Source organism: Ambystoma mexicanum, chromosome 11 (genome assembly GCF_040938575.1).
Source record: "Ambystoma mexicanum isolate Mex_15411 chromosome 11, UKY_AmexF1_1, whole genome shotgun sequence".
Classification (NCBI taxonomy): Eukaryota; Metazoa; Chordata; class Amphibia; order Caudata; family Ambystomatidae; genus Ambystoma; species Ambystoma mexicanum.
Genome location: NC_090934.1, coordinates 873,577,860 through 873,594,705, shown reverse-complemented (window position 1 = coordinate 873,594,705; position 16,846 = coordinate 873,577,860). Strand labels below are relative to the sequence as shown.

Below are 16,846 nucleotides of genomic sequence, written 5' to 3'. Positions count from 1 at the left end.
TCTAATCTGCAAATCAGACCATGCCTACCTGACCCAGTAGAAGGTTATGAATTTCTACTTGTCAAATTGTCCAGAAACTCAAAACCACCATTTAACATCCTGGTCACCTACAGAGCACCTAACGATAACTCACACCCAGAATTAGATATCCCACCCCTCCTCACCCCCCATCTCAAGCCCAACACCAAATTCATAATCCTTGGTGACATGAACTTAGGCTTTAATGACAAACTTGACTATAAAGCCAATGCCTTCCTTACCTCACTCTTAGACATGAACTTCTCCCAACTAGTTAATATCCCTACGCACAAGAAGGGTAGAATATTAGATTGGATACTTACATCAAACACTGTAGTCCCAGTAGATGCGGTTGACCCAATTGATTGGACAGACCACTATCTTATCGGCTTCTCCCTACCCAACCAGGAAAAAGCCCATCTCACACCTATCACAATGGATACAGTAGAGATAAGAAACTGACAGTAGACAATCTCACCCCCATTTTGAAGGAAGTGCTCACCATGACCACTCTCCCCATAGACCACCCTAGTGGTTTAGCAGACATTTACCATAAATGTCTAACTTCAGCCATTGATGCTCTAGCCCCCCTACAACCAAAACAAAATGCCCAGATAAACGCTCTAGCTTCTGGCTCAATGACAAACTTGTAGTACTCGGGCGCAATAAAAGGGCACTGGAACACAACCTTAAAAAAAAAAACAGTCAATAGACACTGCCAATGCATTCCTAAAAGCCAATCAAATCTACAAGGCAGCCATCATAGCTCATAAAGCGAATACCCTGAATCTACGCATTAGTAATTCGTCGTCTGATTCCGAAGAGCTCTTCACAATACTTAGAGAGCTGGAAAACCCTATTCCGCCCGCGCCACAGAATAATTCCAGCAAAGAATGGTGCACCACCATTCAGAATGCTCTAGCATCCAAAATCCAAGTGCTCCCAACCAAAATCAACACAAAAAGAAACATTCTAGCTAACTAAAAAAAACTCACCTCCACCTACCACGGACTCAGTCAACAACAATATCAACACCCAATTGAATTCCTCCCTAGTGAGCAAAGTCCGAGTGCTAAACACCATCACCAAACTAAAATCCTCCAACTGCAAAGGAGACAGCTTTCCTTCATACTTTCCTGAACACAAAGGAACTCTTCAAGATCATAAAAGAGTTAGAAATGCCTGCCACCCCCCCTGACACCTGCACCAAAGACAGTAAATGGTGTGCCAATATACAGGCAGCCTTATTGAATAAAATCTCTATGCTACAATCCAAAATTAAAGACAAGCAAGACAGTCTGAAACTTGACAACCAACCACCTTCCCTTGCAAGGTCCCCCCTCTAGACTCGGCTAACATTAAACCATTTGCCTTCTCACCACTCACTACTACTTAGGTAGAAAACATCATCCTGAGAATGAAACCATCTAACTGCCAAGGTGATCCTTGCCCAGCCCCTACCATTAAGGAATCTGCACATGACCTAGCCCCATTCATCACGGCCTTCATAAACTCTTCCTTTAAATCAGGTATTGTCCCTCACAACCTTAAGGGTGCATGGGTGATCCCATTGCTTAAAAAACCATCCCTAGACCCCAGCATACCCACCAATTTCAGAACCAGTACTACTGTCCCGTTCTTGCTCAAGATCCTAGACCGCGCAGCATACCTTCAGATCCAAGACTACCTGGAATCTAACAACCTACTAGGTCTACGACAATCTGGATTTCGGCCCAGACATGGGACCAAAACGGCTTTGATAGACTTAAAAACCCAAATTGAGGTACTGAAGGACAAGGGTAAACTAGCATTGCTACTTCTTCTCAACCTCTGTGGCATTCGATCTGGTCAACCACCAGATCCTATGCAGTCACCTCCACTCTGCTGCCCACTTCTCCACCTCAGCCATGGCCTGGATCAAATCCTTTCTGAGTAACAGATCCATGAGGGTCTTTGCTCCGTCCGCATCTGCAGATCCATCTCCTATTCACTGCGGCGTTCCTCAGGGATCTTGCGTGTCACCTACACTCTATAACATTTTCACGAAACCACTCTTCGATGTGCTTGACTATCTGGGTGTCTCCTACACAAACTATGCAGACGACACCCAGATACTCATTCCCATCACAGGTGACTATCTAGCTGACTCCAAGGCCCTTAACGACGTCTATTTGGTAATCCAAGCCTGGATGGCCCAACACCAGCTATGCCTAAATGACGACAAGACTACTGAGCTCCTCATCTTGGGCACCTCGCAATGCCTCAGCAAACTAGAGCCTGCCTACAAGTCCTTTGCCATTGACGGCAACACCATCCAAGTCTCGAAGGACACCAAAACTTTAGGTTTCTACCTTGACCCCGCCCTATCCTTATCTCGACAAATAAATGCAGTCAGATCAGCCTCCGCATACACATGTAAACTCATTGCAGCCTGCAGACCCTTTCTTACCACTCCTAACACTGTCACACTAGCTAGAACCCTCATCATGGCAAAAATTGACTATTGCAGCGCCCTCTACTTAGGAACCAGCCAAGAGAACCTGAATAAACTTCTAACAACCCAAAACAAAGCTATTCGAGCCACCCTAAACATCCCTCGCAACCATCGCATCTCTGAATCCAGAACCAATCTAATGTGCTTACCTGTGAAACAGAGAATCTCACTGAAAACACTTGCCCTCACACACAAATGCTTGGCTAATAAGGCCCCCCCTAGCTCTGCAGTCGGCTGCCCCGCCACTCGACATCCTGACCTCTAAGAACCGCCCAGACTCACTGTCTTTCGATCCAGAGGTTCAAACTCCAAAGAGCGGAGGGCTCAAGCTTCCCTGTGTTAGCCTCCAAGCTTTGGAACGCCCTCCCTGTTACAATCAGATCTGAAGACTCCTTCAACACTTTCAAGGCCAAAACCAAATCTTGGCTCTTCAATCAGCACTAAGACACGTCCTGCACACCTGCCTGCACACTCCACTTTACATACATAGACACTTGTTATGTCTCATGTATTACCCGCATTGTTATTTATGTACATTGAATTGCTTGTTTATTATCTTATGTACTATTTTGTTATATGTATATATGCTCTGTATGCAACCCTGCACAAATTCGTAAATCTTCATGTATGTCTTTATGCTTTGTATGTAACCTTGCTTAATTTGCGCCCTGATGCCTCTGGGCCTGATGGTCTGCGCGTTATAAATATACAAATACAAATACTTAGTCAAATTATGCACCCCTACTCTAACTCACATTATCAGGCACTTTGTCAATGCCTCCTTTAGTACAAATAACATCCCCACTAGCATCAAGGAAGCCTGGGTCACCCAAATCCTAAAGAAAACATCCCTGGATGCGACAGTACCCACAAACTATCACCCTTTTACGACTGTCCCTTTCTTGCTCAAAATAATTGATGAAATAGCCTACTCCCAAATCCAAACACATCTCGAACAAAACCACCTCCTAGGAGCGTGACAATCAGGCTTCAGGCCAAACCATATCACAGAGACGGCACTCCTAAATCTCAAATTCCAGATGGACACCATAAGAGACGGTGGTAAACTTTACATTCTTCTACTCCTAGATTTACCCGCGGGTATCAATTTAGTCGAGCATGACAAACTCTGTGCCACTCTAGCCCAAGACTTCCACTTCTCAAAAGAAGCCACGGCCCGGGTCAAATCCTTCCTGGCCGACTGAACATCTCGTGTTTCCATTGGCAAGGAGGCCACAGACCCCATCCCAGTGCCTATAGGTGTCTCACAAGGATCGTGTCTGTCTCCAAAGCTATAAAATGCATATACCAAGCTGCTATTTGCTGCCTTGGACGCCATGGGTGTCATCTACACGAATGTCGCCGATGACGCCCAAATTCTAATCCTCATCACGGGAAACTACGACCAGGACACAATCATGATGAATAAAATCTATGCTATAATACAGAACTGGATGGTGCTAAATAGCCTCTGCCTCAACGATTAGAAGACAGAGATTCTCATCGTAGGTTCACCAGCCAGAATCAACACCCTCCATGCTGACTACTCAGCCATCAACATTGACGGCACCCTTATCCCAGTCCTAAAACAGGTCAAAATGCTAGGCGTCCACTTAGATACTAATCTAACAATGGAAAAGCATATCAAGGCTTTATCTTCAGCCACTGCTTACACTGCTAAATTGATCGTCTTAAGCCATCAATTCCTAACGCCACAGAACTGCATCACCCTAGCCCGGGCTCTCATTGTATCGAAGCTTGATTACTGTAATGTCCTACTACTTGGCACTTCTAACACCAATTTGGCAAAACTACAACTATTGCAAAATAAAGCCTTGCGAGCAGCCCTGGGACTAAAAAAAACAGATCACATCTCATCCATCAGAAGAGAAACTCATTGGCTACCCATAAAGGCCATAATTCTTTACAAATCGCTATGCATCACCCATAAATGCCTCGCAAAAAAGGCACTTACCTACCTGAACAACAAGGTCGCCCTGAACAAATCAGCAAGAACTCTCAGATCCAATCAATTTGCCCACCTCTCTGTACCGCGCTATAAATGCGCCAGAGCTGGGGGTAGCAGTTTTCCAGTAATGGCCCCAAAAACCTGAAACACACTCCCATTACTCACCAGAAATGAGTCCTCCCACCAATGCTTCAAAAAGGCCCTATAAACCTGGTTATTCAACAAATACTAGGTTCTGCCCCTTTGCACCTGTTGCACACTAGGCATCATCTACTGATCATGCACAGATGCCAACTGTATAGTTTTCATGTTAACACCAGCAAAAGTCTCTAAACACAAAGCTATCTGTTTACAAACTATCTGTTTAATGTATACTATCTGATTTGTTACTGTATTAATATGCTAAGATGTCTGTAACTATGCCGTGATACCAAAGGGTTTGGGCGTATTATAAATAAATAAATAAATAAATACAACCCACTAGGGGAAAATAAACCAGCACACCTCTTGCAAGGAGAGCAAGGTTTAATCTCACAAAAAACTTTGCTGCCACAGAGTGTTACGAAGAACAAACCGTATTAGCAGTAGTTTTTAAGGATACACAGCATCACTTGTGACGTACATCGCATAGGTTACAAATCCAGGTAGCTGGTTTGTGCGACCCTATACACATATAGCCTGCTCCATGCAGATTGCCAGGTGATTGGTCCCAGCATCTTCTTCCACGTGGGGATCTTCTTCTTTCGTCAGCGAAGTATAAAGCATGAATTGGCAATTGAGTTACGCACACACACAACTCATTATTTCACAGTTCTACAGTGCACCTGGTACCAAGGACATGAGCGAGGTGGCTACTTTAGAGGTCGCGATAACTCCTCAAAACTACATGAACCCCTGCTCCTTTCCCAGACACACCAGTGCCTCCCCAGCTTTCCCACCCCAGGAATAGATTTGTTACCTTCTACCTTGGCACCTCGCAGCACAAATCACATGAACTGATGGTGGGGCAGCCAGTCTCTCATCTTTCTGATCGACTAGTCAGTTTTATGGCCAAGTGTCATCAGCTGGTCCATGTACTCAAATGTTTTATGTCTAGAACTTGGGGGTGTCGGGTTACTATAACTTAAAGCTCTCACCCCTCGTCTTGTGGGATTGCTCTTTGAAGATTAATTAGGGCCACTCTTGGCCTTGCTGGGTACATTCCTTCTGGGTTGCATGGACCACGGATAAGATACAATAAAGGACTATGTGTGTGTTCAGGAAATTAACCTTCTGCTGAGCTGCCAGGGCTGTGAGTGAAGGAGCACGTGCACCCTTCTAACCCCCTGGACTAACTATAGGCATACTAGCATAGCTATGGCACTAGGCCTCAAGTTCAAAATGTCATCTACCTTTTAAAATGGGGTTTCGCTACACAGGTGGTTCTAAGGTTACAATTGGCTATGTTTCCATTACAATCTAACTTCTATAAGCGGATCCCCCACCCCCTTCGATCTTCTAACTCTCCAGCAAATCCCCCATCTACAATCGCTTGCCCTAAACAACTGCAGGTCCTGGGACCTTTGCCCCTGCTCCCCAACATTCCCCCTTTAGTTAATCCTATATTAACAAACTCTTTTGCCATCCTCTCAGCCTCCTCATACCTCCATGTACCTTCCTTTGGCACCTACACTCTACATACTGAGCGCACACTTTCTCCTGCTTGAGCATACTTCTCTGGGGTGCAGGTGAGATATATGCAGCCCCCATCTCCTTCTAAATCTACCTAGTGTTCCACATTTGTGGGGACAAGTGGGGCTGTGGTAACTGTTCTAGAGTGATCAATACTTTGCTCTATTCTCACCATGCAGGGCTTATTTAGGTCATCTGTTTGTACCTGCCCATCTTTTGTACTGCAAGGTGCACTGCTTTCCCCAATTGTAACCATCATCACTGCACTATTAGGGATCACCTTAGCACAGCATCGAAGTCCCAACTGGCATGTGCGGAACACCACCACTGGCACTAGTATCTTGACTATCACTCCCAACCATGATGGTGCCCACGAGAAAAAGTCATCAAACCAGTCACTCTTCTGGATCCCATTTTCCATCTGCATATGTTCTCCGAAGGTGTGCATGGGCTCTATTATTTGTTTGGGAGAGCTGTTTGCTGCATCGTTTGTGGGCACGTAAGTACAACCAGATTCTACAATTTCTTTACAAATTCCTTCTTCCATAGCTGTGAGCAGATCGAGCACATATCGGTTCTGCAGCGTCATTAACCAGATGGCCCTCACCTCAACTTTAATCACGTTAAAGCCTTGTTCAGTGTCATTCGCCTGCTGTATTAGTTCATATCTAACTATTGGCAGCCATTTGGCATTGGCTGCTGCTTGTATGCCTGGCACTAACAGAGAAGCGAAAAATGTCTCTTCTTTATTGTACAGTCTTTATTGATCAGTTATCTCTTTGAGCTGAGTTTGATGAAAAATAAAACCTTATCTTACTCTCCAAAAGTCAATTTTCCTTCTTTTCTAGCAGAATACGGAAGACAGGTAGTTGTAGTGGGGATGCAGAAGCAGTGGGCTCTGGTGATGATGTGGGGTACCCAAGCTCCCTGGTTTTATACTCTGGTGCGCTTCTGGGAAACGTGACGAGCTGAGTACAGCATAGCCAGGGAGCATATGTCCCTCCAGGATGGTGGGCGGTGCAAGAACGCATGCTGGCCGCTGACTCAGTAGGTATCCATCAATGTGGCTGGTCCTTTCTTGAGATCCGGAATGTTTATCGTCACGTTGAACTTATCATTGGTACCCACAGAGACATTTCCTGTATTATAGAATCAGTTGATATACTTCTTGTTTCTGCATCTTCACAGGCTTCTCTTTTGCTTTGAATGTTAACTTTGCCACATGCTTCCCCTAGTATTCTTGACATGCTTTGTTCACCCTCTGAATCTCTTCTTTTTTCTGTCCTATAAGTCCTCCTGCCATACAGCTGAGCACAGTCTCTTCCTACCGATTGGCCCAAACCTCAATCCTTCTAGCTGCATGTATGGTCTTTGCAAACACTGTAGGCTTTTGGTGTTGTGGGCACACTGCTGTTCATCTGTATCCACCATCAGAAGGCATATACTGTGCGCTGGGAATGTGCTTTGCAATCTACACACTGATAGATGGACAAAACATTGAGCATCTAAAAACGGAACCTCTTGTGGTATCAGTACCTTGCATGCTCCTAACACATGTGTTATTAAGGAGCAAATATGACAACTCCCATTTACCCTCTGTTTCCCCACCAAGCTCATGTCCGCATACCAACTGTTACTCATCTCTGCGTGGTGCACGTACTCTATCATATCAAAACCTAAAACTCTGTACTCATCATATCTTTTCCTATATTGTCTTTTAAAATGTTTCAATATTCTTGCTTCTGGCACATGTGACTTTGCATCTGGTGGTACATTATTCATTTTTTGTGACATCATATCCCTATAATGGTGGTGTATTAGTAGTAATTCCCTATATTGTGTTGTTATACCCATTGTGATATGTACATCCACCCCTTCTACACCTACCCTGGGTATCCTCCCCTTTTGTATGCTCCAACCATATAAAATTACATTCTAAATATGCTGCTAAACCAAACATAAAGGCACAAAATATTTTCAGTGTGAAATGCATCATAGACATATAAATGGATGAAAACGCAGACCTATTATATTTGTCTTTGGTTGTATTTTGTACATTGGAAACCGGCGCATAAATGAGCAACTTTACTGGCATTCTGACATGAAAAGAGAAACAGCAAGAATAGACCAAGAAAAAGAACCCAAAACATATAAAGAAAATAAAAAGAAGAAAAAGACACTTTACTCAGAAAGGATATACTAAATCATATGTACAGCTGATAAATTATCCTGCAAATCTCAGTGCACCTTTACTCTTGTACTGTTGTCTTGCTTGTTAGCGGGGGGGGGAGGTGCGGCATCAGGTGACTTCTGAACATCAGAAAGGTGTACCCAATATCGCACCTCACGGACCTTCACCGCAAATGGAGTGGCATAGATGATGGAAAAGGGGCAGTTATAGCTTACTTCACTCCACCTGGTATTAAGTTCCTCATGAACACCCTATCACCAGGCGATAATTGGAAGAGGCTGTGAAGGTGTGGAAGTAGATGCAGTGCTGGTTTGTTATTCAGCCAGCCATGGTGCTTTCTGTTGAGAAACACATTCTATTGATCTAGTTAGCAAGTTAAGTAGTCCTTGAATTCTTCCCCTAGAACGGACGCTGCTCTTTGAGCATCAGAGGCCTTCCTTATAGGGGATAGAGGTGTATGCATTCACATGCCTAGGGGATAGAGGTGTATGCATTCACCTGCCTGTTACCATCTCATGTGGTGATAAGTGGTGATTTTCACAGGGCTGCGTGCACAAACTAAATAAAGTGAGGGGAAGACAGTGCACCCAGTTTCTCTGTAGGGTGGCACATAACTTAGAGAGGTTGGCCTTCAGCAAGTCATTGATCCTCTCCACAACCCCTTTGGCATGGGGGTGGTAAACTGTGCACATCCGATGCTTGAGGCCTAGCAATGCGGTAATTTCCTTACCCAGTTCATAAAGAAATGGGTGCCTTTGTCAGACCGCAACACATCACAGACCCCCCCCCCAATGAGGAAACACCTGTCTCACTAAAAATGTGGGCACACATTTAGCGTCTGGATGTGCACAAGGACCCACTTCAACCTATCATATTGGGATCGCGACCGAGAAGGGATCTAAGCCCTGTGATTAGTGTACAACGAGGGATTTCCAGGGATTGGAATTTGACAATTCACTCTCACCATTGCAAGTGACTGATGTCTTAATCAGTAGCGCCTCCAGAAATTTTTCATAGGGGTGGCCTGATGAGGCCACAGGAAATCTTGGGGTGGCACACAGGGTGCCAAACAGGGGCGGATCCAGCCTCAACATTTTGGCGGGGCTGGATGACAGTTTTGAAAACTGTTAGTGAGCCCGGACATTAAACCTATTGGGCTACTGAACCACCCTCGTCCTAACATCCGCTTTGAAAGCCCAGTAGGCTGAGTAGATATCACGCCATCCTTTGGCCCATTAGATCCATCTTTCACCCCAACTCACCAGAGGCGTAGCCGTTATTCTGTAACAAGTGGGGCCTGGAGCTAATGTAGTAGGGCCCACATTAAGAAGAGCCTGCAGAAGGAAGGGCACTTGTTCTGCCCCCAGCCAATACATAGGAGTGACAGAGTATTGAGGGAGGGCGAACCAATCAAAGGGGGTTTGTCCCCTTGAGAAAAGGTTTTAAATAATGTGTTAAAATATAGTGCATTTTACAGTACACTTTGTGATAAATTAGGTAAAAACCACCCAGTTTACAATCGATTTTGTAGGGTAAGACATGAAAAGTATGTTAGATTCCAAGCCACCAACAATGCACCGGAGCATTTTCAAACACATTTTCATAATGCCTTTGTCCGCTATATGCCAGTACTCTGCAAGTGTAAAAAAGCATTTTCATATTGATTCTGCTCACACATGTCCTTTCTGGTGCACCTATATATGCCAATATTTCCATATATGACAATAATCATGTTTGCTTTGTCTATAATGCCAGTAACGATACTATAACAAAGCATGTTTATGCTAGCTCTCCCAATACGCGCCAGAATCCCCATGTAAGAACATACTCCTGTTGGCTTTGCCTTAATGCCAGTGAAAAAAGAGCCATGCCACATTAAGAAAATATATCCTTGCTGGCTACAAAAATCCCCCACTCCACATATAATAACACTCATCATGTTGTATTTGCTCCTTAACGGCAATAAAAAATGTCATGCCACAGTAAAAAAACATATAGCCTTGCAGGCAGCACGAATGCCCCCACCCCAATGTTAGAATACGTATGTTGCCTTTGGCCTTAACACCAGTAATACACTGCAATGCCACAGAAAGAAAACATGCTCTTGCTGGCAAGCCGGTAAAATAGCTAACCGGGCTGAGCGCATGCTTTTGTAATCCGAGTGTGATTCGCAGGTTCAAATCCAGGCAAGGCCAACTCTGTCTTTCATACTTCAATGTGATCTCTGTGATCTCTACCCTCCTTTATGGACCTCGTACTATTATGTTGCTTTTGCAACTTGTTACCTCTCTTACTCTGTACTGTACTGTAACGCTCACCTGGATCCCACGGAGGCGCGGCGTCGAAGGCGCAGAACTCTGAAGATGGACAGGAAGGGCCCCTCTATTCTGGCTTCCCTGGCTCGTTGGATACCCTCCTGTACGTGAAAAGGGAGTATTACCGACTGTGGAACAATGCTCAAGCCTCCCACTCCCTTCCAACCCTCCACGATACCTCCTCCACGATTCCCCGTGAAGCCTCACCTTAGGGTTTGGAAGGATGAGCTCTCCATCCTGCTTCTGATGCAGGGGCGCGTTGAAACCCAGTTACTTCACTGGATTGAGGGTTGATGGGAGTTCAGGTAAGCTTGACTGTTCAGGTAAGGCGCTGTAAAAGTTCTGTTCAAAAGTTCAAGCTTAATAATAATGTTCGTTGTCTAATTGCAGCAAGCGCTAATGCTTATGTCTTTTTCCCCTTAGGGGCCGGGGTTCGGAGTGCCGGAGATATGGCGCCGACCCGAAGTGAAACAGTTCTGGATGTGCGCTCAGGTAATGTCTTTGCATTCGCTCATTCAATGGCCATAGGGGCCGGGGTCCGGAGATGCCAGGAAGCGGCAGGACCCGAAATGCAGTGGGAATAATCCAACAGGTAAGACATAAAAGGAAACTGAGCTTTCCTTATTCCTTTTCTCCCTCTCACCTTTGTTCTTGTCTTTTTTCCTCTAGGCGCCGGGGCGTAGCTGAATCCGGAAGATCGCTGCTGAAGATGGAAGCGCCTTGCAAATTAAACACATATCCTCTTCTATGAGCCTGGCGCCTAAGGCGCCAGGACTGGGGTCCGCTATGAGCCTGGCGCCTAAGGCGCCAGGACTGAGTCCAAAGGGCCCCGACTTGGGCCCGCTGAGACTTCCCTGGGGAAAATGATGTCTGCCTCTGGGGTTGCTGGGCCCGGCCTGGCTCCTTGGAGGTAGGCATCATGACAGTACTGTTTTCCCTGCTCACCAAGTTGTACCACCGCTGTGATACGTATGGGTTTGCGCAATGTCAATAAATGCAATAAATAAATAAAGCTCATTAAATGAGTGCAAACTTCGGCTGGGTGATACATTTGATGTAAATATGTTCTCTGAAAATCGCTTTGGTGAAAGCGCTATATAAATAGCATATCATCACACAAATCCCCCCATATAAGAACATTTATGTTGCACACATCATGTTATATTCCCCCATGTAACAATATGTATGTTGCCTTTGACCTTAAACACCAGTAAAATAATAAAGACCCAAGTCAAGATAAGGAAGCATGTGCTCCCAATGTAAGAACACTCATGTTGCCCTTGACCTTAATGCGAGTACAACATTCCATGCCACAGTAAGACCCTGCCAGGCCAGCCCCACTGTAGTATTCTCCCCCACCCATCCCCACTCCAACCCCACCATCACATACAAACACTCAAGTAGGCTTTCCATTGCCCAAAAATGGCAGTAAGACATGCCATGCACTTAGAGTGTGAGTCTCCCGACTAGACCCTTCTGCAAAAGGTGCACCTGCAGCTTTTGTCATTTATGGCACTATTTATTTAGTGGCTATTACTTCAACTCACTGCTTAGGGAAATTGGGGGGCACTTCTTTCCTCTGAGCCTCATCTGAAATGACTTCTACTCTGGGTTTGTTCGTAAGTAAATGCCCTTTCATATATCACTGAAGCATATTCTCCCTACTTTCAGTCTGTAAAACTGCCCTGATGGGCTGCCTCATATGTTGTACCTAGGGAGGGCCATCTATTTACACAGGGTTGCTCCTTTTCGCTCTGTTGGCACGGTGTCCAGTCAACTCGTCGAAAAAAAACTGGTCGACTGCAATTTGGTCGACGCAATTTGGTCAAAAACCATTTCGTCGAAAAAAATTTTTTATTTATATATTTATTTTTTGGGTTTTCGTTTTGATAAAAAATGGGTTTTTAGAGAAAAAAAGGGGGTTGGGGGGGACCCCCCCCCAAAAAAAAAAAAAAAAAGGGTTAAAATAGAAAAAAAAAAAAAATTCGACGAAATGGTTTCCGACCAATTTGATTCGACCATTTGTCTGGTCGACCAATTTTTTTCGACGAATTGACTGGCAACCGTTGGCACACTGTTAGTAGCTTTTGTTCCAGGGAAATGGAGCTGGAAACATGCAACTACTATCAAAGGCAGATGGGCAAAGCAAATGATTGTGTTGGACTAAGGACACCAGAAAGTTCTACTACTTAATGTGATCCAATTTCATTACTCGGGTGGCATTGCAGCTTTATGGGCAGAAAGGATGTGTATATCAGTGCCAAAAATCTGCAGGACCACAATGTAAGCATGTGTCCCTTAACATTCATTAAGCATTACACATTTCATGTTGTAGACTTTGTTGGACTTCATTTTAGCTCAGAAAGCATTGCTCATTAAGGATCTGGTCTTCAGCAAATGTGTTGCAGCATTTCCAGTGTGTGTGTTTAATGGTGCTTGCTATAGCCTCATATATCTACAACTGGGGCGAGGAAGGTGCTATAGTGTCCACAGGGGATTCGCGTTACTCCAAATCCTACTCTTTCTTGTCACTCTCAATCCTCCTGCTACCCTGCCAAGTAATGCTGCCAGCCTGTGCACATGCTTAGGAGCTTTCTAGCCAAAGAGAGCATTCTGGGAGTGGGAGGAGTGCTATTTGGAGTCTGCATTTGAATTAAACTAAAGTATTATTTGAAAGCTATTTGCTTACATAAGGTGACTCGAGAGGTGAAAGTGCCGCAAGTTGTAAGGACTATGTCAAGGAAGGGAAGGACTTGGTGTATTGAAGCATATTGGCAAGTAATATGGACACTGTCATCCTATGAAGCATTAGAGAGGGGTGCTCGTTTCTATTTTAATGCAGCATTCTGAAGTGCACACAAGAATGAGGGGAGTCACATCTGTTAGTGGGAAAGTTGATAGTTATTTAATTTAAATGTTTCTAGACGTCCTATATAGAGGGACCAAATCTAGCTGTGCACAACAGGCCTAGGAGCTCATTTGTTCTGGGTGGTGACAGAATGGTCGGGATTGTGTAAGGAGGTGTAAGTATAAAGAAATTGCTTGTGTGAGGAGAGCAGAATTGTGTAGGGAGATCAGGGCAGTGCAGTGCTGGCCTCGGTCAAGGGTGGGGTGAAGGTGGGCAGCAATCATGGGTCTTGTGTGGAGAGTAGGGCAGTGAAATGCCTCCCACCTGTCGAATGGGCAGGTAGAAGGGCAAAGGTATTTGGGGGTAGAAAGTAAAGGTCACCGAACATGGGCCTCTAGTCCAGGGGACGGCTGTGACAGGAGGGGCCCTGTTTTTGGATAGGCAGCAATGATGGCAGCACTGCTCTTTGCCGATTGGCAAATGACGACGTGGCAGGGTTCGCATACGACATGGTCTGGCCACGTAGGCCAGATACAATTTAAAGAGCTGCTCTTTCAATTGGCAGGCACCGCAGCAACATGTTTTTGACAAAGGGTGTACTCTTCACGATGGGTACAAGGAGAATGGCCTCACTGAAAGAGACACCGATTATCCTGCTAAGGTGGCCAGCATGCATCTCGCAGCCAGCAGGTACTCTCTTCTTCCAGGGGCGTCTCACCTCCACAATTGTTCTATTTAATAATAATGGGCTTGTTACATTTTAACGCCTCCTCCCTCCCCCACAATCAGTTTTGTGAGGAGAAAATAAAGCGGTGTGGAGAGCGCCGGCTTGAGGTCAAGCGAGCAGGCCTGTGCATGGCAAATAGGCAGCTGCAGAAGGGGGGAGTTTAGCCCTCCCACGCCCATGCCTGGCACCACCCCTGGTGCCACATACCTCAGCTCTGAAGTGCTTGCCTAGGACAACCACTCGATCCCTCAGCGCCGCAGCCCAGGTATCCTTTTCAGTGCCTGGAAGTGAACAAAGCCTGCAAGTACAAGCCAAAACAGAAATGCGTGCACTCAGGCTGTGTTTATTGTGTGATCAATGGGGGTAGGGCCACCATCATACGTGGCTTGATCCAGTCCATCGCGGGTGGTGAGCTGCGGCAACAAACAAAAAAATGTGTTCACACTGAACTGCACATGTGATTATTGTCCATACACAGTTCAGAGGGGAAGAAAAAAAAGTGTATTTTTTTGCTTTTTCATGGGGTGGCCGATGGGGGGGCCAGCATTTTTATAAGGGTGGCCATGGCCCCCCCTGGCCACCCCTTGGAGGCGCCCCTGGTCTTAATACGTTTGGTATATGTTCAGTTTCAAAGAAGACCCCAAGACCGAAACACGGGTTAACCAGTGGATATAGCTGTATATTAATACATTGAACATGTGGCACAACCCATACATATCTTCATCGTATCATTGGGAAAAGAGAAATACAACAACAATGAAATGCCTGTACCTATTGCACCGCTCTCCCATGCCAGCACAATCAATGTGGAGCTCCCTAAATGGCCCCTCAGGGCAAGGCAATTTACATTGTTTTGTTCTCTGGGTGAGACCAGTACTGTAGGTTTGACACGTAATATCACCAATTTAGTAAGAATCTACTGAAGATTGGGAACAAACCAAAACTCCTGAATATCTGCAACAATGTGCTGGTTTGACAAATGAGATGAATGGTGTAGCTGCTCGAAGTCGACCAACAATAATTCACGTGGCATGTCAACCTTTCCCATACTTTCTTGCCACCATAATAAATCAGTAGGGGATTGGGTGAACCCTCTTTTCTGCACAAATCTTTCTCTTCCTGTGGGGCTCAACCTTGTATTTCAATGATTTGTGCCATGGGAAGTGAAGTGTAGGGTGCTGGCAACTGCTCTTGTCGCTGTGGTGTTACTGGATATTCCAAGAGGATGGGTACTGGGAAATATACTGCTTGTTTGGCCACCTTGCTTGCGGCAGCGTTGCCGAGTAAAACTTGGTCTGTGTCATTGGTATGGGCGGTGCGTTTAACCATTGCTGTCACGGCAGAGTGGGAAAGTGCTTCAATCAGTTTATCCAAGAATGCTGCATATTGCACTGGGGACCCATCAGCCCTTATAAACTCTCTCCTTTTCCACCTTGCAAGTCCAGAGTGCACCGCTGTGGTGACATAGGCAAAATCAGAATAAATGGTCACTCAACAACGCTGGGATGCTAGAGTTGCTTCAATGAGAACTATGAGTTTTGCTACTTGTGCTAAATAAGGCATAGGCAGTCTTTTTTGCACCACCATCTCATACACTCCGTCCACTAGGCAGATGACTGCCACACCAGTATGTCTTAGGCCTGCCACCTGGTCTATAGTTGCTGATCCATCAATGAAATGCACTTCTCCCCCTCGAGTGGACTGCCTCTCGCTTTTGGTATGCCCTCCTCCTCCCCTTTACTGTCTTGCACCGCACTATGTGGCTCTTTGGGCTCGATAGGATAACCACATATGCAGATACCCACTGCGGAGTCGAAGTTGTTTTAGATCATTCTAGGATGGCAAATACTGCATGCTCCACATGCAGTGTTACAGAACACCCCATGGTAATTTTGGAGCTCTTATCAATTGCAAATGTAGCGGCAGCAAGCTCCTGTTCGCAAGGGAACTGGCACTGCATTTCTGAATCTAGCACTCCACTGTAATATGCCAATGGCTTTTTGCCCATAGTGTTTTTCTGCGCGAGTACCGCAGACATCATTTGACTACTAGAATGGTAAAACAAGTAAAACTCTTGAGAGTAGTTAGGGGTTGCTAACACTGGGGCTAGTGGAGATGACCTCTTTCAGTTCATTAAAGCTTGTAAGCATGGCCTCTGTCCATGTTTTCTGTCTTTTGTGCTTCTTTGAGGCCTTATAGCGGGGGCCTAGTGTATGCAGCATAATCTAAAACCACGACTTGCAGTAATTGCACAGTCCAAGGAATTTCTGCAATTTCTTTGACAGTTTTGGGCTGGATGGCACTGCGCACCAACACAGTGCCTTCTGGTATTATTTTCTTTCCATGGACAGCTATCAATTGTCCCAAATAGAGGACTTCTTGGAGGCAATATTGTAATTTAGCTCTGTCTACTTTGTACCCTTTATATGCTAGCAGCTGTAAGAGAATGACCGAGTTCTTCTGACACTGTCGCTCATTATCACTGCATACCAGTAAATCGTCCACATATTCAATGATAGTGCTGGGCACCTATATGTTCCCCTAATCTGCATGTAATATTATGTTAAAGATACTAGGAGAGTCACAGTACCCCTCAGGTAATCTTGTATGTTT

At 45.2% G+C, this 16,846-nt stretch overlaps 1 protein-coding gene across 4 annotated transcripts in view; it reads left to right on the top strand.

The window, feature by feature from the left end:
* ANO9 (anoctamin 9) overlaps positions 1-16,846 on the top strand; it is a 640,562-nt gene that overhangs the window by 33,939 nt on the left and 589,777 nt on the right. The window lies entirely within an intron of this gene.